Consider the following 17,058-nt stretch of genomic DNA (forward strand, 5'->3'; position numbering starts at 1 on the left):
AATGGTCATAAAATGTTAAATCATAAAGGGGTAGGGCACATATTTTTTCCCATCTAGTTTCTTACTATTTTTTCAAGGGAATATATAAAACAAAGACCTTAGTAGAATTAAAAAGTTGATTAAATATTCACAGCAAAGATCTAGATATTATAAAATAAAACCCATGATTTTGTGGAAGAGGTATGAAGTCTCAAACCCAAAATGACAAGCGCTAACTATAAAAGAACAGGTTGAAAAAAAATATATGGGAACAATGAAGGATGACATTCATGGGAACAAACTACTGAATTCCCAGTCTTGGTGACTAGACCAAAGATAGATTTTAGATCATCTGAGTCTCATGCAATCAGTAATTTTGTCACCAACTAAGAGGCGGGCTTAACAGATTTATTTCACCTGCACTTCAGATTGGTAGAATCTTCATAGGGCTGGTGAAGAGCTTCCTATGTCTAGGGGTTAATTATATTTCAGTGTCTCTTTCCTGTGGTTTCCCAAATTTCTGTCACATCAAAGCATCTCCTAACTAATTTCAGCATCAAGTTCTATATAATAAAAGTCTACTCATTGGTTCATGTTTTATCATTTTCCCTCTTTGATTCACAAAAGTCTGAGATAAAAGGCACTTTCTTCAGTGCTAAAATGGTAATTCAAGGATTTATCTCGGAGTGATTTTTAAGTCATTGTTATGGATGTTATTGATGATATCGATTTGTACTATGGCAGTGCCTGGTATGGTGCCCAAAAATTAGGGTTCAGTTATGCCACATCATTCACAAACACAGCGAGAGAGAATCCCTACTGAAAAAGATGACAACAATATTAAGGCTATCTTGAGACTTTATTTAGCCAGGTAAAAATGCCTGGAGATTCAGTGGCAGGATATATCTTACAAATTAATAGTACAATTTAAATAATAATATGACTAAATTAAACCTTTTAATGGATTGATTTAGACTACTAGTAGGAGCCATGCAGGAATAATATCTTTTGCAGCACAAAAAGCTTTTTTCTCTGTGCCATTTCGTTAATTCTTACTGTAGCATATGTACATTTGAAGACTATTTTTCATCTTGGCTTTAATTCAAGGTGTTTTACCAAATGATATTTCTCAAGTTGTTTTTTTCCCTTTTTTTTGTGGGCTTGTTTGGGGTTTTTTTACAACTTATGCTTTTTATTCTTCCGGAAGAGCTAATCAATATTTATTATGCACCTTTGGAGTATGTAAATAAATATAGCATTAGGCTTCTGTTTCACTGCCTTTACTAAAGGCACATTACTAAAATATCTAAAGACAGACTTGTAAGATTATTTTTAATCGACAATGAGACTTGTCAGGATTTTCTTTTGATCAGTTAGCTATGCAATACTGAGTCATGCTTCATTATCAACGGCTGAATTATAAAGATGTTACCTTGACTTTCATAGCAATGACAGTAAGTGTGGTCTTATAACATAAGCACCTGTGAGTTGAACATGAAGTTTATAAGTCTAGAAAACTTACAGATTAATATGGCCAAAGAGAATCCACTGCAAATCCACCCAAAGAGGAGGAGAGCTATGCAGCATTGACCGTGTTGCAAATATCTGGCTGTACTTAGCTAGAAGAAAGAAAAGGTATCAACAGTGCTCATGTGGCGTGTTCACTGTGTGAGCTGACTAGGCAGGTGTTTGCCTACACTGATGCTATTTCAGGGCTGAATCTAATGTTATTTTTGGTTATATAGCTGCCATGTCTGTGTCCCGTCCCACCCCCCTCCCTTTTTTTTTAATTGAGATGAAATCTTTTTACTGAATTTGCAGGAGCATTATCTGCTTGGAAGTGTGTCTTCTTCCAAGTTCTTTATCTTTTCTCTTTTAATACAATCAGCTTTGTGGGGCAGGAATTGAGTTTTCATGGCACATAGTGTTCTAAAACTTCATCAAATTTAATTAATAATACAGCACTGCTTTGCATACAGCCATATTTTTGTGCTGAAGCTTGTAGAAGGATGCTAATCCCTAAATAGTTGATTCATTTTTCAGAACCATGCTTTCCTCCAGAGTAGTACAAATTTCAACAGATCTACATTGAGATCTCCAGCTAGGAAAAAAATGAAATTTATAAAATGAAATTTGAGGATAGCAAATCTTAGAGTGTGCCTCTGATTTCTAACCATGCCAAGGGACAAAACTAATATATTTTTTGGTTATGATATGCCAATCTTTGGCTCGTTTAGATTTGTATTAACACAGTTTGAGAATTAGGTAGATGACTGTTTTTTTACCACAATATCCTGCTTGTGGATAAAATATAAAAAGTTCAGTTTTAAAATATTTGTACCAAGGGAACTATAACTATTCATCACTCTGCAGTAAGTTGCCAGCCATGTTGCTTATGTATTCAAGATAATCACATACTATGCACAACTTTCTGTTCAGAGAGCAGTAGCACATGTACTACAAAAACAGGCCACAAGATAACTTCTATAAATTCAGTTCCCTTTTTCAAGGGAGATGTATCAATATGAATGATCTACAGCTTTAGGCACACAACATGGAAAACCACCTCTGTGTTGTGAGAGCATTCCTTAGAGTTACAAGGTCAAGCACACATGGGTTAGGAAATGCTGTCTCCAGAGTAGCCTGCATAACCTCACTGTGACTTTCCTTTACTTGAGCAATCAGACATGATAATGCTGAGGGCCAAAGAAAAGCCCGAGAGGACACAAAGGTCCCTGGGTTCACTCTAAGGTTTGAGCAAGGCAGAGTAAATAAAGACTAAAGAGATCTAGTCTAGGATGTCTGGGGACATTGAATTTGGTCTGCTAGAGTCTTCCATAAAGACCACAGCCTTTTCCCCAGAGCAGATGGAGCCGCTCAACAGCTAACATCGCTCAATTAGGTGAAAAGGCTTCTCCCATCTCCTGCCCTGTAACACCCAGAGCTGGGATGTGGCAGTGGCTGCCAATGGCTCTGGAGGCCAGGCAGCACAGACAGCAAGATGCTGCAGCTGCTAGGGTCAGTGCCCTCCCCACTCCCCACAGGATGGGCAGCAGCATGGGAGAGCAGGGGAGCCTGGCTTTCCAGAATGGCAGGGATTCAACTGCGAGAGCTCAGCCCCCTGTCAGAGAATGGCTGTCGCAAGAGACTGCATTTGGCAGAAACTGCTGCCAGAGGAAGGTGGCCAAGGAGTAACCAAGCATGGAAGCTGCTACAGTGGGGATGTGAAGTGTGACACAAGAGATGCTGAATGCCAAGATCTTCATCCAGGCCCAAAATAACTCAGTGTGGATTATTCTGATGTTTGTGATCAAATTGCTCGTAATTCATACATTAACTCTGGGTTTTCTTCTTCCTAACCTCTATTCTGAGCCTCCTACTTTATCCTCTCTCCCTACCCACATCCCAATTTCCATCCTAGTTTCTCTATCCAGCTAAACCTGTCTTCTTCTCTGATCTCTGGTTTCTAGTAACAACTCGTCTCCAACTCTAGCTTTCAATTTGCTCTCTTCCATTTTACCTTTACCCTTTCCAGTATTTTTTTTTATTCCACTGACACCTCATTACCAAAGACACAGGAACCATGTCTGCTGCTCCTCGTGTCTTGGCCCAGAAGAAGATTGGTACAGTCTGCATGAAAGCTAGAACATACTGGTTTTCTCCCATGACCCTAGATTCACAAGTGAACAAAGGCAAACAATTTATTTCATTTTTTTTTTTAATGAAGACAAAAGAAGGTACTTGTCTGTCATTGGAACAACACTTTAAGTAAGTTTCTAGTGCCTGTTATAAAGCATGTAGGTCCCGGCCTGTCTTAACCTATATATTCATGGAGGAGAAAAAAATATTTTCTACTAAGTACATTCTCTGAAACAGCTGAATCATTCTGGTTGACACTGGAAAAATACAGCCTCAGGCAGATACCTGACAATGCAATTTTCAGACAGAGTGACTAAGGTTTTAAAAAGCTAAGGAGCAAGTTCTTGCAATAGGATTCATTGGACAGCCACATGTACAGGCTTTACTTACAACATTAAGTACCAAGATAAATATTTATTGCAGAGAAAAAGCCTTTTCAGATATCAGTAAATTCCCTAAGATCAGCCTAAATATTTAAATTACTATCATCTCTAACACTACAGAGTGAACACAACCTTGAGCTCTTGGTCTGTTCAGGAATTCTCTCCATTAAGCCAATTTTAAAGTCACAAACTATTATTTCCAAAATATAACTTACCTTATGATATTTTGCTTATAATCTCCCTTATCATGAACAAGTAGTTATTTCAAAACACTACTTAAGGGCAACTAAAACTGGAAAAACAAAGAAACATATGCTGACTTTGATGTTGTTGTCCCTCTGGTTCCCGTTAACATTTTGGAGAAAAACATCTTTGAAAACTAAGCAGAGGGAGAGTGAGGGAGGCATACATAGAGAAAAGCTCATATTCTGAAAAAGCCAGAAGGCACCAGATAAAAGCTGATAAAAAGTAGGTCAACTAATGATTCACAACACACAGTGCTCACAGAACCTTGCTAACAACAGTGGTGAAGATGCAAATGCAGAAACTAATAAAGGGGAAATGGATATAATGCAAACAATTGGCTATGCACACATCCAGGTATGGAAACTGCAGATGTTGAGAACAGAGCTCCACTAATAATGACCTTTATTTAGGGTGCGCTGGAAATTCAGAAGTCTGGACTTGAGCACCTGACTTCTTCCATTCCATTCTGGATGGAATGGATTCCCTCTCCCCACATCCCCTACAGCTTCCCCCCCACCCAGGATCACTCAGGGCTGTGAGAGTGGGTAATGCTCTCTGGAGTGGCAGAGGTGGTAACATCATCTTTGGCAATCATCTGTCGGATGGCTAATCAATCTGATGTGACACAGGTTCACTCAGTGGTGGAAACAACTTCTTTATAAGGTAGATAGCCAACACAGAAAATAAAGGACAAGGAGGAAGGTAACTCATTACAGAAAGCTCCTTTTTGTGTTTACAGACACCCTTAAAACTGCTGACAACAAGGATCCACAGTGTCTTCCACAGGGGAAAAAATCATGCTCTTTTGTAAATGAAGCCTCTTGCAGCCTGATTCTGCAATGAGCTTATTAAGAAACTTGAGTGAACTGATAGGAAAACAGACCAATTTCAGTTTGGGATTTCAGTGAAATCTCACCAGTGTAAACAAAGGTGGCCTGAAAGTACAGCAGTCCTCACGCTTTCCCAGTCAGCAGCGCTGACACACAAGCTTGAGGATATTTTTCTCCTTTACTGTTTGTGACGGCATAATAAGCCCGTGGCAACTGCATCAACTGCTTAGAAGCACAGGGAGAGTAATTTATTTTAGTTATGTTTTAATGTCTTTTGTCAGCTTGAAACCAGGGGAGTCAGCTCCCTTTGACCAGCTGGCTCTCCCCAGACCACAAGCACGGCTCCGTGGACCGCAGTCTGAGAACTTCCGTGGCAGACGTTATTGATTGCACCGTTCCTTTTACACAGAGAATGAAGCCTGTGACATTTATTACTGCAACAGCCTTTCTGTGCCAAATCATTCATTTTTTTGACAGTGTATATTTATATGAATTACAATCAACTCTTGAGCAATAAAGAGGCTTCATCACAAAAGCCACTAAAATTTACTTGAAAATCCAGGATCCCAAACCCTAATGAACCCTGGGTCACCGACTTTGTCTTTTGTGAAGTGACATCGGTTGACACCAGCTGAAAACTTGGCACATTTTCTCAGAGGTTCCTACAATAATTGTTCTGTTTCAAAAAATGTGAATTATGGTCAATTTTTCTTTGACAGGTCTTATAAACAGAACTAAAGGCTCTAAATTAGGGCTGACATCTTTATTTAATCAAATCTAGACACTAAATCTCCAAAACTTTAAAACAAATACTGATCAGAAATGTTGTTAACAATATGTATTAAAAAATTAATGTTATTGCAGTTGAAATTGCATTCAGAAAATAAGCACATTAAAGCTGACATTTTCTTTATGTTTTAATTATTTACAAAAAAGCTTAATTTTTTAAAAAACAAAATTTGTAAATCCAAAAGTTAATTATTCTATTCTGAACATGCAAAAATGTCTCAATTGATCCTCCCCAATAAAATTTTTTATAGAAAATATATATTTTTGTATTATTCATTCTAATTCAGGAAAAAAATTACCCAGTTCATTGAAAAAGTAATTTTTTTTTTTTGCCCATATCTGCTTAAATTAAGGTTATTGGGATATTCTTTCTGAATTCATATTCCCTCAGGATTCACTGGGCCAAATTAATTCCTTTTAATTAATCTCAACTGATTTCACTGTGCTTTCTTCCAAAGAAGGGTTTAACTTTTATTTCTTTAAAATGTCAGCGTATGCCATTGATATTTCTCAGCATTTAGGTCAATTTTATTTGCTTAAAAACTGCTACCAAAAAAGAGGAGGAAAACCTCCCAAACCTCTGGTACAATGTACTTTTTATTCCTTCATAGTGAACCAATAAAGTGGTTCAGAATGCCTTATTCAAAACAGATCACAATCTAACTTTTGTTTGGTATGGGATTAAAAATAAAGATTAAAATTCATTACATCAATGCATTTTTTATTACTACAAAATTTCTATTTTACTTAGTATAAATTTTAGCCAGAGTAATATGTCTTGTCATTAACCCTCAGAGATACTCTTTTCTCAAAACCCTTTTCATGCAGCTGAGTGCAAGATCACTGTGAAAGGAGCAGTAACGCTTCCGTGCCCTTTAGCACAACTTTAGAGCATTATATTTTACTCAGAAAATTATAAGACACACACCAGGCTCTCCTTCAATCTCAACAAGTGAGTCCACAAGCCATTCTCTGAAGTCCTTCACCACCCTGTATTAGCTCGGCCACTGTCACTTCGAGGCACTGCAGGCGGCTGAGGTAAATGGTATGTGTTGCTCCCCTTTATACGCCTGTATAAATTACATTGGGGAACTGACATGCTTCGCAGCATTAAGAATGATGCTGTGATGTTTAAACTCTAACCTGTCACCTGATGAGGCCATTGCTTTCACACGGGTAGAAAAGTTGTTGACAGACCCATTACAGTAGGACAATTACTAGTGTCTGGACAAGACATGGCTCCTCACCATCATGTCCAAGGGATATGCCAAAAGCCAGGATCTTTTAGAAATAAGCTTACTGGAAAAGTCTTAGCAATGGCTATGGCCATTAAATATAAAGCCTGTGATGTTCTGACAGTTCATTAGCAGGACTAATTGTACTGTGTCAATTGAGGTAGGTGGGCAAGTCAACTTTCCTTCCTTAGCTAATAGAAGACAGACTCTACTTGGAGAGAGAAGGATGCTCTTCGTAGGAAGGAAGCAAAAGCTCAGCAAACCACCACAGCTCCTTCCCAAGGTGGCATGACCCTGTTCACAACTCTGTCACAATTTTGTGTAAGCTTATATAGCTTATTTTCTTGCAGAGAACAGGGGATGTCCCTAAAATCCTTCTAAAGGTACCTTTCTAATTGTGGTGTTTTCTGCATGGTCAAGAAATACTTACGGCTGCATAATGATCCTTCCTATCATAAAGCTAAATAAATACAAACCACATTCCTAATAGTCCAAGCACAGCAATAAGAAATCTGAATTTAGGTTCAACAGACAAGGTAAATGCTCTTTATGCATGCACAGCTCCCCATTCAGATTCAGATCTTTCATCTAGATCACTGAATTATTTTGAGTTGGATATTTCTGTTGCATTAAAACCCTGACCTGAATTATTAATTGTATATAACAACATTTAAGGTTATCTATAACTGGGTTATAGATAAACATAAATCTCATGAAAAAATTCTCTTTGTTTGATGGTTTAATTTTTTCAAGGTTACAAGCTCAGAAAATCACACTTATAGTCAGGTATGTCCATCTGCTGGTTTTGGTAAATATTTGCTGCTGTATAGCACTAACAAAAAGAAAATGCTATGAAATCTCTTTGGGTCACACCTGCTTTACAGAGACGTATGTGTTTCATGCCCCTGTAGTGTAGATGACACTCCAATCCAATGTAAACATCTGAAACAGTTGATTGGGCAAACTCTGATAATGGAGGACTATCAGCATCATTTCTTTATATTAAAAAAAACCCCAAAAGAATAAAAATATACATTTTTATAGGTTTCTTCCCTAACCCCACCCCTGCCCCAATACTGTGTGTTCTCTTTACATGTCTCTAAAGAACTGCCGTGGTTTAGACCCAGCCAGCAGCTGATCTCCCTGTCCACTCCATGGTATGGGGAAGAGAACTGGAAAAAAGAGGTAAAATTTGTGGGTTGGGATAAAGGCAGTTTAATAGGAGAGCAAAGGAAGAAGAAAATAACAACAAGAGTTAGAATATATAAACCAGGTGAGAGACAAAGCAATTTGCTCACCCCACTGACACCCAGCTCTCCAGCCAGCCTTTATATGCTGAACATGATGTCATATGTTATGGAATATCCCTTTGGCTAGTTTGGGTCACCTCACAGCTTCTTGTGAAAATCAACTCTCTCCTAGCCAAAGACCAGAGCAAGAATGGGAAAGAATGACAGATGGTCTAAGTCACACGTCACACTATCTCTCCATGCCTTGGTTCTCACAACCTGAAAAACCTTTCCAAAGGAGCAAAGAAGACGGGACTCCTGAGCAATATTGAGTCTTAGGATCAAAGCAGAAACAGAAGTTGAATGCAGAACATGTGCCAGTCACTATCTATTGTCTAAGAAAACAGAAAAATTACCTTATAGCAACACTACTTAAGAAAAAAAAAAATAATTACAAATACTTCTGTTGATCTAATCTTCAAAATGAAGCAGTAGTTACTGTGTTAGACACTAAAAAGTAATAAGATGAGAAAGAGATATAGAAATATTAAAATTATAGAACTTAATAGTAAATGCTAAATTAAAGGTCAGCATTAAAATACTTGAAAATTGATTCCTTTGCAGTTTAAGTCATGGTACTCACAAGACTGCAACTCCTAAATATTTGCTGTGATTTAAGAAAAAAAAAGCAATGCACCATTTTCACTAAACCTTTACAACATGTAACAGAAAAAAAACCCCAACCCTCTAGTGTTCTGCAGAGGTACCTTGGAGCTACTGCAAAATGATTATATTAGCAGATGATTATATATATATTATACTGCAAAATGATTATATTAGCAGATAAATGATAATATTAGCAGAGATATTGGCTTAGACCTACCAAATACTATGCGCTGCCTAAAATGCAGTAAGTGTAACCAATTTATGTTACTTTCAAATACACCCGGAGAATCAGCAAGACCTAAGCATCCTATTGGAAAAATCATGCAAATATGACAGAAGCAAGTAAAGACTGGTCAGTAAAATGGTGATCTTGCTTGAACTGTATCAGATTTTTTCTATAAAAGACAACCCAGAAATCAAGGAGACCTACAGCAATAAAAGACTTATAAAATATCTACTATACATTTAATTCAACATCATTGATAAAGAAACTTAGATACTCTCATCAGCATAAGTGTAAACACTGGGAACTATGCACCCTGCACTTCTGGAGAAGGGAGGGTTTGTTTGCTTTGTTTTTAACACCGCCAAGAGAAAGAAGTGTGGCACTATTAAATTCACAATCAGTAAAGATGCACGTGTCCTTTTTCTTAATTCAAGGTCAGTGTTCTAACCTTTCATTCCCTACGTACTTCTAACCTTTGAACACTTCCACCAAAACTGCAAGCAAACTGGAAATACAGCATCCTTAATAGAAGGAGTTCAACATCACATTTCTTTCACCAGAAGTGACAGAAACATCAGCTCTTTTTTGCCGTTGCCAGATCCCTTATCACTAGAAACTGGAATCAGAGAAGAGTCACTCTATACGGGGCATGTTTATGGCTTTTTAAGTGCCTCTGGTTGCAGCTGCAGATAGGATATTGGACAAGGTGAGACTCTGTGCTGGACTAATGCAGCAGTTCTTCTAAACATTTTCTTAGAAGTCACACATTTGCATTTATTACCCCGGATGAAATTCACTCTCCTGTCTGCCTCTCTTAGCTATGCTCTCAAAACAGGAGGTGATTAAGTCAAATATCCATTTGTCTAATTGCGTAAACCAAATATTCAGGCACTTCCAGCAATACTATCTGAAGAATTGTTGCTATTTACCAAATGCTGCTATTACTGGAACATCTATCCAGGATTCAGCAGACAGATGGAAATTTCCCTGTGATTTGAATCAGGCGGAACCTGCCTTTGGCATGACGCTGAGGCCAAGCGCTGCTGAGAGGACAGGGCACTGAGCTGGGATTGCTGTCACGTAAGTAGAAGTCACAAGAACTCTCATCATTTCCCACTGTTTATATGTCTGCCTCCAAAAATATTATGTTGAGACACCAAGCAGCATGTAAAGTACAAACTGTGACTCTCCTGTATGCCTACTTGAGAGTTGATAGATCATGAAATAGTCGCTTATCTGATGTGAAGAGGTTAAACAAATGGGTTTTCAATCTTCTTCAGCAGGAGCCTTCCTGACTTTCAGAGCCAAGTATTGACCTGTACATTTCCCCATACATCAAAATATCAAACTATCATCACATATTACTTCTCAAATGTAACTGGAAACAACAAGATATCCCAACAAAAGGATAAATGAATTGCCTTATGGAACTTGATTCTTTCATGTCATAGACATAAGAAAAATATTATTGTTCTCTATGGCGCAAGATCAAGCTGCTGATGGACACTGCAACTGCAGAGCAGAAAGAATTAAATTAGCCTTAGACCTTCTCCTAACCACTCTCTAGGGAAAGAAGTTTTCCCGATCTCTTGTCTCCTGCCACATGGCACTTTGAATATTGCATGTTCTGGGACAGATGAAAGATAGACATGGAAGGTAGTATGAGCAGGACTTACTTGCACCCTATGCTTTTTGGCATTCAGCAGTGGACAACATGCAAAATTAATAGTATGTACGTTCATGTTATCATCAAAGCTACTCTGGCCAGCCTTATGGACTGAAGTGGTCTGTGCAGTCCCTTGAGAAAGCAGAAGTTGCTTCACTTTGCCCAGGCACAGTCTTTGCATCTCACTAGGGATGTACTTGGAATTTAGGTCTGATTTTGTACATCAAAATTTGAAGCATTAAGGCATTTTTCTTCTTGACTCATTTCATTCACTTTTATTGCTATAAATTTACAAACTGTTTCTGTAATAGCATCTAGAGGCAGTTTTTCAAAGTGACACTAATTTTGACTGGCTCTGTTGGTGATGTTGCACTAAAGAACACCACACTTACTTTGAATTCCTCTGGACTCCTGAGTGCTAGAGGAAAGCACAGCGCCAGAGATCAGGCATTTATTTTTTCCAGCAGAGCACTTCGGTATGAGCCTGTCCCCAAAATCAGCAGAATCCTGATCTAAAATTGCCTGGCTTCCTCTTTCTGGCCCCTTATGCAGTCCATCCTTTTCATTCTCCTTTACAGCATAGGTCCCTTTAACTATCTAGAGACCTAGGTTTTCAGCTTCTGTTCATACTTTCACATTCACTTGATTTTCACTCTGGTAACCTTGCCAAAAGCAGATTTTTATTAGGTGCAGTAATTTCTATCACATTTGAAATGAACTTAGCCTATATGAGTTGTACACAAGAGGTTCAAAGAAGCACAAGTAGTCTTGTCTGACGAATAGGGTCTTAAATCCTTCTTTACTTCAGCTGGGTATGTGAGCAAGAAACTGCCAGCTACTCGTGGAATGATGTAATGAGGCAATCAATTAAAATAAACACAGGTTGTGGCAGCATAAAGACACTGAAAGGTTAATATTTTTTCTGCTATCTGGTGCATAAATCAAACTCTTAGTTAAATTAAGAGGGAAATTTTTCTTTTAGGGCTTATAAAACGTCCTTGTATAACTGACATGCTTTTAGTGGTGATGATGCAGAAGCTTGTGCTGCAGCAAACACAGCCTCTCACACCTGACAGTACAAACATTCTCTTGAACAATGCCTTGGAAGTAAACATCAGCAAGCAGCAAGAAAACAATGAGGCCAATAAACACACTACTGCCTCCACTTAGTTTCCTTCTAGCCTGCTCCCAGACTTCAAAATATCAAAGGAGTGTACAATATTTGACTTCAGTGTCAATACATGTTTCAGCTACAACCAGGAGATTCGGGACATTTATTTTGAAAGCACCATTCCTAGACCAGGCCAGTATGTTCTATCTACAGATCTCATTTGAAAACATGAAATGTCCTAAACTGTTCTGACATGGTAATAAAGATCCACCACATGGAGCAATAGATGAAACCACACAGAGACACCTCCCTGTCACTCTTCTGATTTTACAGGAATTTCAACCAGTTACAAATAAAGCTGGCTCATTTTATAACCCTGGCTGCAAAAACCATGCTAAATTTGCCATTTCACAAGGTTTTGAAATTAATCCAGGTGAGACTCAGTAGTTAAATTGGTTTTGCATTGTGATTTTATGTTCATGCAACCTCCAAACTCAAGCTAAAACCCAGGGCCCTTGAAAACCATTATACTGAAAACATAGGCAGAGGCAAGGGTGAACTCAGCATCAGCTTTGCAGTTCCAAGGGAGCTACAAGTTTCAATGATACGTTGTACCCAAATTTCCTTTATACAGTATTAGAAAAAGTGAAAGAAATTCATAGTTTTTTTTCTTTCTTTTTGCTCACGTTCTTCTGTGATTCTTTCAGCTCAGACAATTGATATATAAGAAAACCTGTCACCTCTTCCCAATATTGAGATACTACTAGAGAAGGTTTATAGTTTAGCTTTTAGTAATGAAGTTTAACAAGACACTGAAGATGACAGTGATCTGGGGGCAGCTGACTACCACTAGCTTCTCCTATTGATTCCAATGCTACCATGTGGTGACCAGGTGCAAAAGTTGGCTGGCCCCACAGGCAGACAGCCAAAGGCTGAACCTTGGCAGGTGACTCTGTTGCTTTTTGGGAAAGGGCCACAACTGGCATTGTCCAGCTGGCTTAGAAGACTCAGTTGGCTGGGCACTCACCTGGGATGAGTATTTTCCTCTGGACAGGAATCTGATGTTTCTTCCATTCCTATAATTACAATCAGAGCTTCGTACTCAAGCTCTGTATGAAGTTTATGCCTGTAAATGAAGCTTTTCATTCTAATTGCTTCAGTATTTAAAGCAGCCTTTGCCATATTCTACATAGTCATCTTCATGTCATCACCCATATTTCTGAGAAAAAAGCTGCCTGATAGGGTACATGGAGCCATAATGGAACATGGTACTTCTACATAACTTTCATTTGTAAGGCAGGAGTGACACTTTGCTGTGGGTTTCTGGTAACTGGATGCCTCTCTAAACAAAATTGAAACCTCTGTTTGGAACACATGGAATCAACTTGCTGTGACCCACTGAAAAATCCAGTCTTTCATAAGAGTCTTTTCTTGGCACAAAAAAGATGGGTGGTTTGTTTTTCTTTTTAGTCCCTTTCTTATCATGACTTAGGTACTACTAAGTATGTTCAACCGGCGTATAATTGCCCACTACAGCTATATCCAATGTCAAGCACAGGGGGCAGTTATGTCACAATCAAGTTACCAAAACAATAATCAAATGTTTTTGTATTTTCATTACACTTTGGTTTTTACTTTTGGACTCCCTTTCAGCCTTCCTTTTTACCTTCTGAAATCAGAGCAGCTGGAGCAACCATTTAATTCTTTCCTATCCCTCTATTCCTCAGGGATGGGTAGGGCAGATAGGCAGATGCTACTCACAAGTGGTTGTTTCTTATTTGGAAGTGTCTACCCACAAATTATTCTAAGCCATTTGTCATATGCTTGCACTTATGATTATGTAATTGCAGTAGGTTAAAACATTATTTTTCTATAGAATAATAACATTTTCCAGCATTTGCTCCTGAATTATGTTTACTACTGTCCTTAGAAGGGAACGGTGCATCAAATGAGAAAACCTAGTATTCTTAAAGGATATCTTTAATTGCTATGACTCTGTTAATTACACAAAACATATAAATGAGAAAAATGTGCAATGTAAATACACTAGTGTATTTACAGCACTTATACTGCAGAAGAGGGCTTGAGCTCTGATTCATGTCTTGTTCATACTGGAATCCAACTCTTTAGCCAAATTTTCATTTTTGTAAAATGCATCCAAAAGCAAACAGGATGAAGCTTGCTTCAAATGGAAAGTGAAGCCAAAGACATTTTAAGTAGCTGTGAATCCAGTTATTTTTCCTCACCTACTGGCATGGCACCTTCCAATTCCTAATCTCCCAACTGCTGGTCATTTCCCACCAGCAGTGGGAATTAAGGTTCTGATCCTTCAAAGAATGACATGCATTTCAATGGCCAACCTGCTTCAAGAGCGGGATAAGGCCTGCAAAGTTAAACATTTGCCAGTCTTTTCAGGCTTGAGGGATAAACCCTGTTAGCAATTACCCAACATGCCTAGCAGTGCTGGCTTCAGTGATTTACTGTAGTCTTCTCTTGGCACAGAGTGTCCTGCCAGGTTCTATCAAACTTTAACCCTTGTGAAAGCTGCCTTCCACTCCATAGAGCCACAGCCTCCACCACCCCTTGGAAGCCATGGGATACCTTTACATCAAACCGATATAGAAAGGAAGAGGCAGATTGTGCAAATCATCCCTCGGTTTCCAAAAGCCAAGGGAGAGGGTTCAAACCCTGTCAGAAGCCCATATTGCATGTCTGCTTCAAGGTGGAGAACCAGGAGAAGTACCGGTGTGTACAGTGCCTGTGAGAACTCTAGAGGCTTTCGTTCCCAGTATCCTAGTTCCCTGGCCATAATGTACCACACAGCTGAGACGGACCAACTGATCATTTTAGTGAAAATTGAACTGTCTGGTAGAAGAGTCTCTGCTAAAAATTGAGAAGAAACTGCCCGCAACCTGAAGTGACATCCCTGCCCACGTACTGATAACTTAGGAACTCCCATTATTCCTGCAAGCAGAGAGCCTGAATTGAGTCAGAGACTTGTGTTGCTTTGGAAAACCAGCAAGTGTCACTGAAGATGAAACACATTCTGGCAGTTTTACGGTTCTCACACCACAGAGAGGCATCTCTTGTACATATTGTTCAGTATATCCATTCCACAGTGCTAACCTATTGGCCCCATACATTAATGCCACTGTTACACGTTTAATTTTCTTTTGGATAATGAAACACAGAGGTCTTCATAGTCCACAAAAATTGGCCTTATCATTAGAAATATATGCCTCCATACTCAGCACAGGGCACTTGTGCTGTATGATATGAATGCTACAATATGCTAGGCATTGATTACTGTATGAAAACAGCACCTAAGGCCAAGAATTGATGAGAACAGCAATCGGTCCTGACAGGGAGCTACCTGCAAATGTTTTTGTTGCTAAAAAATATACTGTAGTTTTGTTTTTTCTCTCCCCCACCAATCTACCTCTCCAAGTCTTCATGATTACTACAGACTCACATTCTACTTTCTCTTACTTTAACCTTAAATGGAATTATTTCTCCTTCCCCTAATTTTTATTCCTTATTTCCTTTTCACACTTGGGTGATCCTCCTGTGCATTTGTATGTTACCAAGAATTTCTCAACTACTTTCATATCAATTATTTTAATTCTATTTTTGCAGCTTTATATTTTTTTAAAACAGATACTGCTGCAGCATAGTCAAGGCTCTATGAAGTCTGTAAACTGTAATTTAAATTTAGAACGAAAATTTACAGTTCTTTAAGCTGCATATTGCTGGGATTTTGCCCTATAACAAGTCCATCAATTAACTTTTACATTTAGACTCTGCTTCCTGTCTAAGGCACTTCTCACATGAACAGCTCAGAGACAATATAGGCTAGTGAGGCACACCAGAATATATATAAAAAAATCTTGACTCATGAACAAGGTTCACCAACTGCAGGTTTTTCCTTCATTTGTTCTTCCTGTATTTTTAATACATTTTTGTTGGTTTGGGACTTCATTGTGCTTCCCTCTCTTCTTCTTAGACCTGAACTGCCATGTGAGACATGCTTGAAATTTCTATATGACATAGCTGGAAAAGATGCAGAAGTACAAGCTGTGCATCTAGTACTCCCTTTGGACCCTGAGTCCTCTCCTGCCCTTCACCTGTTCACTGAGATAACAAGCGGTACTGACACACGTTCCCCTCAGAGGAAAAGGGTATATATTGCATTTCTAAGGATCCGCCTTTTTCTTGTTCTTTTTCTCCATAAAACTGCAGAGAGTCAGGCTGCACCTCATTTAAATCTGATCTTGCACAACAGCCTGAGTGATTATTTAATTGTTTGCACCTGTTATTTAAGAGTTCCTGTCTCATTCAGTTAATGAGATATATTTGGAGTCTAATATAAAGCTCCACAAAGCTACTGGGGCTTTTCCAAGGGATTTGTATCACATCATTTTTGTCCCTGCTCACAAATGTGTTGAAAACCATTTGATTTTACATTCTGTTTCGACTTATATATTCTTAACATTTTGTGGCGGGCATGAAAATCCCCAATTTTACTAAGGGGTTGTTGGAATCAGATTTTTCTGTTTACACAATTTTTTTAAAAGGTTAATAATTAATTATATCGTCTTGTCCTTCAGATTTATACCAGACCCTGACTTCACAACAGATTAAATAGCAGTTGTTGACCTTTAGTTTGATGTACTGATTTGACGATTTGAGAAATCCTGGTACAACTTATTTTTGTTTGAGAACAGAGACTCTGTGTTTCAGTATGCAAACTCCATTTTGAGCTGAGATCTTGTCTGCCTTCTCTTTTGCCTTGGTATCTGGTGCTAAACAATAGAACCGCCTCTCCACCTTTATGATCATTTATTTAAGGGGTAAAACTCTCAAGGAAGAGCCCAGGGTAAAGCATGTTTAAATCCTGATATTTTCGAAGAGGGAATTAAACACTACTGGCTTGAAGGGAAGTATAACTACAGTAAGTCTGGTCTCAGAATTTCTCCATAAACTGATTAGCACAAGACAGCAGAAGTTTGATTGTAAAAGAAACTATGTGAGAGAGAAGGGACATCAGGATTCCTAGAGA

Source organism: Gallinula chloropus (genome assembly GCF_964237585.1).
Source record: "Gallinula chloropus genome assembly, chromosome: 11".
NCBI lineage: Eukaryota > Metazoa > Chordata > Aves > Gruiformes > Rallidae > Gallinula > Gallinula chloropus.